Below are 10,486 nucleotides of genomic sequence, written 5' to 3' on the forward strand. Positions count from 1 at the left end.
CTTGAAGGGAATAACAATAACTACACACTGGGGAATTTCATCAAACAATTTTACATGCCTACCTCTCCAGCCCAAGCAAAGTAGCCACAGCAGTAACGACCTAGAAAAATCCAAGCATAATTGATTAAAATTCCATAGTTCAACCTCACAAATTGCAAAATAAGGGGAAAATAGAGAAGCGACGACCTAAAAAAAAAGAAACGCTTCTGACAGAGGAATGAGTAGACGGCATGCCTCCCGACCGAACTGCCGCCCTGAAGTCATGTAGTGTGTGTATCGATTACATGGAAACTAGCCAGCATTGTAAATTGTGAAGTCCGGAGTACTGAAATCCTCTAATTCTTCTGGCGTAGGACGGATGCACCTGCGATCCTTCCAATTATTTCATGCAAAAGAGAGTTTTTCTTCTTCTAGTTTACATGTTTTCCCTTGACATTAAGGAGAGAAAGAGGAGATAGTTAGCTCACTAACACTAATATATGCATATGTATGATCCAGCGTGCTACTAACACAACTATGATTCACTACTAGAGATCAACAGAACCAACGCAAAGATGACTTATCTGGATAACTGTCGAACTGTAGAGTTGAAGAGCATCTGTAGCATTCTTATTAGTAGTATTTTTCACTTACATGTTGTGCATGAACAGGGAATGATAGGCCCTTGCAGAGACAATTTGAACTTTGATTCGATGCTCGGGATCCCAGTTGAGGAATTGGTCATTCACAAATACCTTGTATCATTCAGATGGCATATTAGGATCTATGAGGAATTACATCAAACACTTGATGTGCATGTGTACCTTATCCAAAGAGGTGAGGTGTTAATAGATCAAACTTCAAATAACTTCCTCCCTCAGATGAAGATGAAATAGTTACTTATGGAATTACAAAATTAACCAAAAAGCAGAACTGAAACCCCAAAACTAGACAACAGAACGACAACAAAACAATTTAAAGGAAAACTGAATTCAACCAGAAGTAAAATAGTTGTAGATTTTGAAAACTCATCATGGCATCCTCTATCTGCCCTTTTGTATCCGGTTACTTCCTTTGAGAACTTACAAGGGAAATCAGTAAAACATATTTTTTGTATCACCAAACTTCACAACACGATATTTCATATCTACATTCATGTATGTACCAACAATATGGTATAGGGCCAAAATGCACATACCTGATGAAGTACGATTGGTTTGTTGGCGAAATCAACCAATGGCTTTGGGAAACTTAGTGTCAAAGGATGGAGGCGAGTGCCAAATCCCCCAACAAGGATGAGTGCTTTCATGGTGTATAATTGCTTTACTTCTATAAATCAGGTGGAAGATCTGAAGACCAAGCAACAAACCAAATTTGTTAAGCCTTGTATATATGATGAATCTTAAGTTAATCACAGAGAACGCAAAACTAAGTTCGCCAGATCTGTCACAAGAAAAGAAGACAAAAGCTAAAGACTTTCAGCATTTAGCATTAAAATCTAATTCTGGAACTCCATAAATCACCCGGAAAAGATCAAGAACTCACCGCAATTCAAAGCGATAGCCAACGAGAAAAGAACAAATGAAATACAATAGAAGAAGAGGTTCGGGATCTCACCAAAAAAAGATATTTTTTATTTCGGGATTCGACGAGATTCCTAGACAAAAAGAGCCGATCCTGCCCGTGAGAAAGAGGAGAAGAGGAAGATCACGACGATCTTCGAAGCCCACCTATGACCACCAAAGAAGATCAACGACAAAATCGTTCTTTTTCTCCTAGCAGAAAACAAGAGTAAATGCAAAAATCTCTCGGAAACAGAATCTTGACATGGAATCGGGGAAGCGGAACCTAAAGTGATCATCTTCGAAGCGCCAACCAATCTAGAAGAAGCTTCCTTCGCCGCTCCCCTGCGAAACTCCACACAAACCGCGCTGCCTTCACCAGCGGCGCGATGTCGTCGTGGCAGATCCCGTTCTCCGGTTTCTCCCTCCCGTGCGTCTGGATCTTCGGCAGCCCATTGGAGAACGCCGCCGCTCACCAGGAAATGAGAAGGAGCACAACGTCGTATGAGGAGAGGGAAAGATAAATGGCTTAGGTTTGAGAACGCGAAAATACGGCGCCGAAAAGAAAACAGCGAGGGAAAGGAAAACAGCGATGGGGGGAAATGACCAAATTCAACTACAACGGTTTTTTGAAAACTGTTGTCGTAGCCGCTAAAAACGCGGATAAAGACAACGGTTTATAAAACCGTTGTAAAAAGTGTTGTCGTTTTAAAAAAAAGTCGCTCAATGACAATAGTTTTGCTAAAACCGTTGTCTTTTATATTTAATGGGGAGTTCAAAGACAACGGTTTTGGCAAAAACCGTTGTCTTTGAGTAAATACGCAACGCTTTCTCTTAAAACCGTTGTCGTAGGGGTGTTGTCGTTTGCAGTTTTTGTTGTAGTGGTTTTGATGTTTGGGCAAAAGTTTAAGTTAGGTTTATTGTTGTATTTGATATGCATTGTGAGTGTGCAGGATACAGGTACAACAAGGAAAGTCCAAGGGTGAGTCTTGGCAGTGTAAGTCCAAGCATGTAGTCTTGGCAACGTAAGTCCAAGTGTGATCTTGGCAAAGGAGGAAAGTCCAAGGATGAGTCTTGGCGGTGTAAGTCCAAGCATGTAGTCTTGGCAACCTAAGTCCAAGTGTGACTTGGCAATGGATGAAGTCCCGGAGGCGCGACCTCTTGGCAAAGGAAGACCCGACAACAATGACAAGGCCGATGGAAGCTCCAGAAGGCAAGATGTGAAGGATGGGGAGGCATCCGAGGGACGCAAGGCTGATGGAGGAGGCTAGAAGGCTAGGTCTAGGTTGGTCGGGCGAGAACGAGTGCTGAGTGAATGTACTCGGGGTAAAATCCCAAAATTAGGGTTTATTGTAGCGTTACTGTAGCATTACTGTAGCAGTCGACTGGTGGTTTCATCAGTCGACTGGTGCAGTCGACTTGTGCAGTCGACTGGTAGCGAACAAAGGGTTGGTATCGAGCTGTTGGGCTGCAACGGTCGAATTTCCACGAAGGGCAGTCGACTGTATGTTTTGGCAGTCGACTGGTAGGCGGGGTTTTCTAACCCGTGGCCTATATAACCAAGCATTGGAAGCTTGGTTGAAGTTGACGAAATTAGTGGTGGTTAACCCTAATTAGAGTCTCCAAGTGCCCAAGTGATCTAGCGTGCTTGTACGAGGTTGTGGCGAGGTTTCTCCACCCACAAGGAGCTACGCGAGCTAGCCGGAAGTTCTCCGGGGAATCATCCACCGACGGATCGGGATCGTCCACCTTACGGACAGCCGTGGAGTCAGAACTTTATCTCCAAACCACGTTAAATCAACGTGTTAGGTTTGCTTTCTATTGTTAGTCTTTATCTTGTATTTCTGTTGTGCACACTAACCATTGTAGGAAGCGACGATTTGGGTAAGACGCTATTCACCCCCCCTCTAGCGGACGTCAAGGTCCCAACAAGTGGTATCAGAGCAAGGTGAGCTCTTGTTGGACTAATCGCCAAGAGAGCGGCTAGAGGAAGAAGATGGAGTCGGAGGGACCTCTCGGATGGGACATCCGAATCCCACCTCCATACGAGCGCGAGGACTTCGACTATTGGAGGAAGCGCATGGAGATGTGGTTCTAAATGAATTGGGACCAATGGATTGCGTTGGAGGAACCGTTTAAAACTCCAACGGACAAGAAGGGAAAACGTCTCCGACGTCGATATTGGACCAAGGAGCAAAGGGAACAATCGGAGACGGACAAGGAGGTAACTAAAATTTTAATTAATTTATTATCTCTTAATGCGATATTGAATGTAGGTGAATATGAGAACGCAAGTGACCTTTGGAAAAAGGTAATTGCTTTTCATGAGAGTCCTACACCAATCCAAGGAGAGGAGGAGCCCAAGGAGAATGACTCATTGGTCCAAGAGGAGAAGGACCAATCGAATGTTGATACGTGTTCAACATCCGAGGAGTAGAAGGAAGATGAGGAGGTATCATCCACATCTTCAAGGGAGGAAGAAGTGGAGCCGTTCACATCTTCAAGTGAAGAGGAAGAAGAGCAATCCAAGGAAGAGGAGATATTGGAAGCTCAACCCTCCACCTCAACTACCAATAAGAGCACAAAGGACCACATCAAATGTTTTGAGTGTGGTAAGATGGGGCACTACAAGAGTAGGTGTCCTTCGCTCAAGAAGGTAAAGGAGGTAAACCCTAAACTCACTAAAGTTAATTTAGAAACTAATGTGAGTTGTAGGAAGAAGAAGAAGGAGAAGAAGCACATTAGGTGTTTCACGTGTGGTGAGTGGGGACACTACCACACAAAGTGCCCAAGGAGAGGAGAGCTCAAGAAATTGGCGCACTTGAAGAAGTGGGAGAAGAAGTGGAGGAAGAATGGAGGCTTATGTCAAGGGGGAGCTCCAAAGGTAAAGGGTAAGGTAAACCCTAATTTGAATTTAAGTTCAAATTCAAATTCCTCCATGCATGTTAAAAATAATATGAATTATTTTCCCATGCATATTTATGGTTTTAGATATAATGATAGGAATAGGGTTAATGTAGGTGATAACCCTAGGAAATCATTTTCAAATGATAGACCTAAAAGGAAACAACCTATCTTGCCTAAGGAGAAGAAGGTGGTTGAAAACCTAGGCATTAATCCCAAGAAAGGGAGACATATGCCTAGGAAGGTGGGTAGGTCTAGGGATGCCCAAGGTGGACATGTTGACTTTAGGATTAGAACCCTAGAATTGGAAAATCAAGTCTTGAAGACAAAGCTTGAGGAAATGGAGAAAGTCCTAGAGAGGTTCATTATTGGACCTAAAGGACTTGACATGTATTTGGGTGGTCAAAGACTTAAAAATATCAAATTAGGTCCCTCCAAGACCAAAAGGAGCTCAAGTGCTAAGATAGCACATGACATTGGTAAGGGAGGTGTGACCAAGGATAAGGGAGAGTCATCTAAGGCCAATAAGAAGGAATATGCTAGGGTGGCATATAATTATGGCAAGGATGGGATGTCCAAGGTTAAGGACAAGAAGAAATTAACCAAAGACAATGTGTCTAAGGTTAAGAAGGTGAGTTTTGTAGGCCAAGTGTCACCCGAGGTGCACCGAAGTGGTCTAGCCATAGTGGATGAGTCACCAAGGGAGGTGACTAAGGTTAAGATTCCTACGGTTAGGAAGAGCCTTTGGGACACATGGTAGATGGGTTATCAAATGTGCCAAGTGGTTAGGAGACAGACTTAAGCCTCTAACCCAGTGGGTTGGCACAATTGGGATATGTTTCGTGCATGGAAATATGAATTGGGTTCATATTTCATGAAAATTAGTTTTTGATGTATAGATGCCATATAAACTAATGCTAGTGATGCATTATGGTTTAGTATGGGCAGATACATCAAGAGGAAGCCAAAACCAGGACTTTAGGTCAAGGTTCAATTGAACTTTTTAGCTAGTTTTGTGTTTTGTGTCAATCTTGGGATTGGTGATAGATATATTTATATATATATATTTTCCAAGTAGATATTGATATAATAGACCTCTCCACAAAATTTGGGGATTTTTGGAGGTCTGTCGAATTTCTGGCGTATTTCTGAAGTTGGCCAGAAAAAGCTGATTTTTTCATGAATAGTGTACCAATCGACTGGTACAGTTACCAGTCGACTGGTAACACTGTTCACGAGCACATAATGTCTCTGTAAGCTCGTTTTCATGGGGGCAGTCGACTGATACGGTCTGAAAATATTTTTCAAGCATTAGAAAATGACCAAAAGAGTGGTGAACATGTATGTAATCGTATGGGGGATTAATACATGATGTTTATGGTCATTAGAGGTCAAAGAGTCCAATAATTGGGATATTATTAGAGCTCTTTTTGATGTATGGCAAAGGGGGAGAAGTTTAGGTTTAAGTGGGAAACTTACATACCTTTGCAAGAAATCCTAGCTCAAGGAGGAGCTTAGGTGAAGGGGGAGCGATTGCTCATTTATTAGCAAAAGGGGAGAAGTTTACCTTTGCAAGAAATCCTAGCTCAAGGGGGAGCTTAGGTGAAGGGGGATCCTAGGATTAGGTTCCATGATTTATGCATGTGTAGATTACATATATTTATTTGCATATGTATTGCTATATTGTTTCCCTAACTTAAACGGGTTGTCAAACATCAAAAAGAGGGAGATTGTTGGAGCAATCTGGGTACCCTAGGTTTTGATGTTTGGGCAAAGGTTTAAGTTAGGTTTATTGTTGTATTTAATATGCATTGTGAGTGTGCAGGATACAGGTACAACAAGGAAAGTCCAAGGGTGAGTCTTGGCAGTGTAAGTCCAAGCATGTAGTCTTGGCAACGTAAGTCCAAGTGTGATCTTGGCAAAGGAGGAAAGTCCAAGGATGAGTCTTGGCGGTGTAAGTCCAAGCATGTAGTCTTGGCAACGTAAGTCCAAGTGTGACTTGGCAATGGATGAAGTCCCGGAGGTGCGACCTCTTGGCAAAGGAAGACCCGACAATAATGACAATGCCGATGGAAGCTCCAGAAGGCAAGATGTGAAGGATGGGGAGGCATCCGAGGGACGCAAGGCTGATGGAGGAGGCTAGAAGGCTAGATCTAGGTTGGTCGGGCGAGAACGAGTGCTGAGTGAATGTACTCGGGGTAAAATTCCAAAATTAGGGTTTATTGTAGCGTTACTGTAGCATTACTGTAGCAGTCGACTGGTGGTTTCATCAGTCGACTGGTAGCGAATAGAGGGTTGGTATCGAGCCGTTGGGCTGCAACGGTCGAATTTCCACGAAGGGCAGTCGACTGCATGTTTTGGCAGTCGACTGGTAGGCAGGGTTTTCTAACCCGTGGCCTATATAACCAAGCATTGGAAGCTTGGTTGAAGTTGACGAAATTAGTGGTGGTTAACCCTAATTAGAGTCTCCAAGTACCCAAGTGATCTAGCGTGCTTGTACGAGGTTGTGGCGAGGTTTCTCCACCCACAAGGAGCTACGCGAGCTAGCCGGAAGTTCTCCGGGGAATCATCCACCGACAGATCGGGATCGTCCATCTTACGGACAACCGTGGAGTAGGAGCTTTATCTCCGAACCACGTTAAATCAACGTGTTAGGTTTGCTTTCTATTGTTAGTCTTTATCTTGTATTTCCGCTGTGCACACTAACCATTGTAGGAAGCGACGATTTGGGTGAGACGCTATTCACCCCCCCTCTAGCAGACATCAAGGTCCCAACAGAAAGTTCTTGCGGCGGCCCAAAAGCCTAACATCTCATAGTTGCACGCCCCATTTGAAGGAAAAATTTGGACAAATGCACTATAACGGGGAATCGAATCACGAGTGCCTCGGTGACAAGTGCCCTGGGATAATTTTGATGTGATCAACCGAGTTAAGTTAGGTCATATTATTTGGCGTCTTGTGTTTGAGTGTGCAGGAACTTAGGAACACAAGAAGTCGATTGGAAAATGCAACAAGCGAAAAGGATGAGACAGAAAGCAAGTCGACGGGTTCGGTGCATCCGTGGGATGAGGAGCTGTGGAAGAGTATATCGATGGACGAGAAGGAAGTATATGGCTCATCCGAGGGACGAGAAACCGAGGAGAAAGCCTACTCAAGGACAATGTTTGAGTTGGGTTCGGGTGAGCTCAACTCTGGACAATTAGAGCATCACCAAAGAGAGTGACAATTAGAAGATGGTCAACATGGAAGTTGATCATGAAAAGCTGAAGACTCGAGGTGCCTCAAGTGCATTGAGCTGTCTCAGAGTGTTAGATATGCTTCTACCAATTTTGGGACCCGAGGCGCCTTTGATGGACCTAAGACACCTCAGTTGAACAATAGTCGAGGCATCCTCGTTAACCGAGGCACCTCTATTCGAGCAAAATCGTTGGCTGACCGTTGCACAGTGGATAAAACTTTATCTAGCTGGGGCACCTCCAACTAATCCTAAGTGCCTCTAATGCCACGTCAGCGAACGATAACTTTTTTCAGAATGCTATAAATAGTACCATGGGGCTAGGAGTTCAATAATAATCACTATAATAATTTACTAATCTGTTTCTGAGCTTTCAAAGTTTGTAAGAGACTACTCAACCTTCACAAATGAGTTGTTTTTAGTGGAGTTTTTCATTGTTTTAGATTAACAACCTTCCTTGTTATAACCAAATAAAATTCTAAATCTTCTTACCTTTTTTATTATTTTTTTCTTTTATGTCATTGATTCTACTATCTAATATTGTATCCTTGCTAAAGATTCAAGCAAGAGAATTTTGTTAACTTGTATTGCAGGAATATTCATCACCCTTCTAGCTAGCCGCCAACGGTCTATCAATTGATATCAAAGTCCAACTGCTTCAGAAGGATCAACCGTCGACTCAAGTAACAAGAAGATGGTCGGACCAAGTATTTACCCGCCAAAATTTGAGAGGGAGTTCACGTTATGGATGCGTTGAATGGAGGTATTTTAAAAATAATTTTTTTATATTTTAAATATGAAATTCTAGAAAATATTAATTCTATAATTAAATTTAGAATATCTCAAATCTGGATTTTTTTTATAATTTTTTTAAATCTTTCCAAATTTGGTATTTCCTAACAATTTAGGAAACTTTCTAAAAATAGAATATTTTAATAAATTCAAAAATTCTAGAAAAGATTAATTCTATAATTTAATTTAAAATATCTTAGATCTAGATTCTTTTTTAAATTTCAGAATCTTTTCATATTTGATATTACCTAACAAATTAGAAAATTTTCTAAAAATAGAATATTTCTTAAAATTTCAAAAATGATAATTTCTAAATTAACAGAATATTTCTAAATTTAATTTTTTGAAATTATATCAGAAACTTTTTAAAAATGGAATTTCATAACAATTTAGGAAACTATCCAAAAATAGAAAAATCTTAAAAATTTCAAAATTAATTACAATACAAATTACGAACCGCAAAATAATTTTATGGTCATATTGAATCACGATCAGGCTCTGATACCACTGTCGAGATATGCCCAATGCGGTGTGTGCTAAAACATGTTTCGTAAACATGCGCAGCGGAAAATAAAATAATAATAATTCCTAAATTATTACATTACACGCACCACACGCATATAAGGATACAACATGTCAAAAATGATCGCATAATTAAATTTTTATGGAAAGTAAATTTACGCTAGGTGTACCTTAAGGATGACCTATAACGAGAAGGGCACCAACCATAATGATGTTATCGAACCTCACCTCTATTCGTATTCACACCGAGCTCCTCAAGACAACTCCTTGAGTACAAACCTCTCCTTCGAAAGTTACTAGTCACACGAGTGAAGAAGAGAGATCAAGAGGAAGAGGAAGAGAAACACACAAGGAAGAGATTTCTTCCTTATGGTGGTCACGGCAACAAGGGGAAGGGCTTCCCCTTGTTGGCGGCAGCAAAGAGAGAAGGGAGAGGGAGAGGAGAAGAGAAATTGGGTTAAAGTTTCCCAAAAACCTTACAAGCTAATTAATGATTTCATGTGTATATTTTCTCTCAACCATATCAATATATAGCCTTCATTAATGAGTTGGATTAAAAAACCCAAATCTAACTCATTAATATCTTAATCAAAAATTAACCCATTAACCCCTTGATTTGGTTCATAATTAAACCAAGTTGGTTCATGACTAATTCATGATTAAACCAAATATGGTCCAACTCTTCCATAAGAGATGTGACTCATCCGCACTTCTATTGAGACAAATATTTCCATATTTGTATTATGTATGATCCAACCAAATATTTATCTCTTGATCTAAGAATTCTATTCTTTAACTTGTTTTACATCTTTTAGAGACTCGTTAGTACGTGTGACCCAATAGGTTCCCGATTTATCATGTCTGTCCATAATTAACTACTTAATTATAGAACGATCATGAGTGGCACCTAGTAGTACATCAAGATCTCTAATTAGTCGAAAAATCATAGTTGATCTTATAATTAATTCTAAACCCTTTAGCAGCTACAGTGAGTCATGCCTCGTTCCTTTCACTCGTCTTATACTCACTTGGTTCAGGATATGATTTATGTGTCTTGTCCCCACTAGGCTGACTATGTCACACCTAGCCCAAGTAATTCTTCCTCGTTCTGCGGATTCAAATTACTCCTACATGTGTACAAGAGTCTCGCACTCTTAACATGTGGTTCTTTGGCCAAAGACTTTGAGTAATAATCCTAATGAGTGGCTATAGGGTATTCATCTCCTTGCAAGGAGTGGTGAATCCTTTGTGGGCTATCCAAACACCTTCGAACACTTCAACTTATACCCAATCATCCCGGGTTCATATCTCAATGAGATGCTTGCTTAAGATGTTAAAGTATAAGTCTCTATAACCAAGATGACTTCTATACCTCAAGTTGAAGAAAACTTGCACTCGTACTGCAGTAAGAACTTCACAGACATATCTATATATATGTAGAGAACCATATAAAGTGAATCATATGAAGTCTTATAGCGAGTCACTCCAATGA

The 10,486-nt window shown here is 41.0% G+C and overlaps 1 long non-coding RNA gene across 1 annotated transcript; it reads right to left on the bottom strand.

Moving 5' to 3' along the window:
- Window positions 1–213: 213 nt before the first annotated feature.
- On the bottom strand, window positions 214–816 carry LOC122048929. Its single transcript, XR_006130742.1, has 3 exons — window positions 804–816; window positions 634–734; window positions 214–364 (listed from the first exon to the last, which is right to left on the bottom strand). It is a non-coding gene; the product is annotated as an uncharacterized LOC122048929 (long non-coding RNA).
- Window positions 817–10,486: the final 9,670 nt, after the last annotated feature.

Source organism: Zingiber officinale, chromosome 2B (assembly GCF_018446385.1).
Source record: "Zingiber officinale cultivar Zhangliang chromosome 2B, Zo_v1.1, whole genome shotgun sequence".
NCBI lineage: Eukaryota > Viridiplantae > Streptophyta > Magnoliopsida > Zingiberales > Zingiberaceae > Zingiber > Zingiber officinale.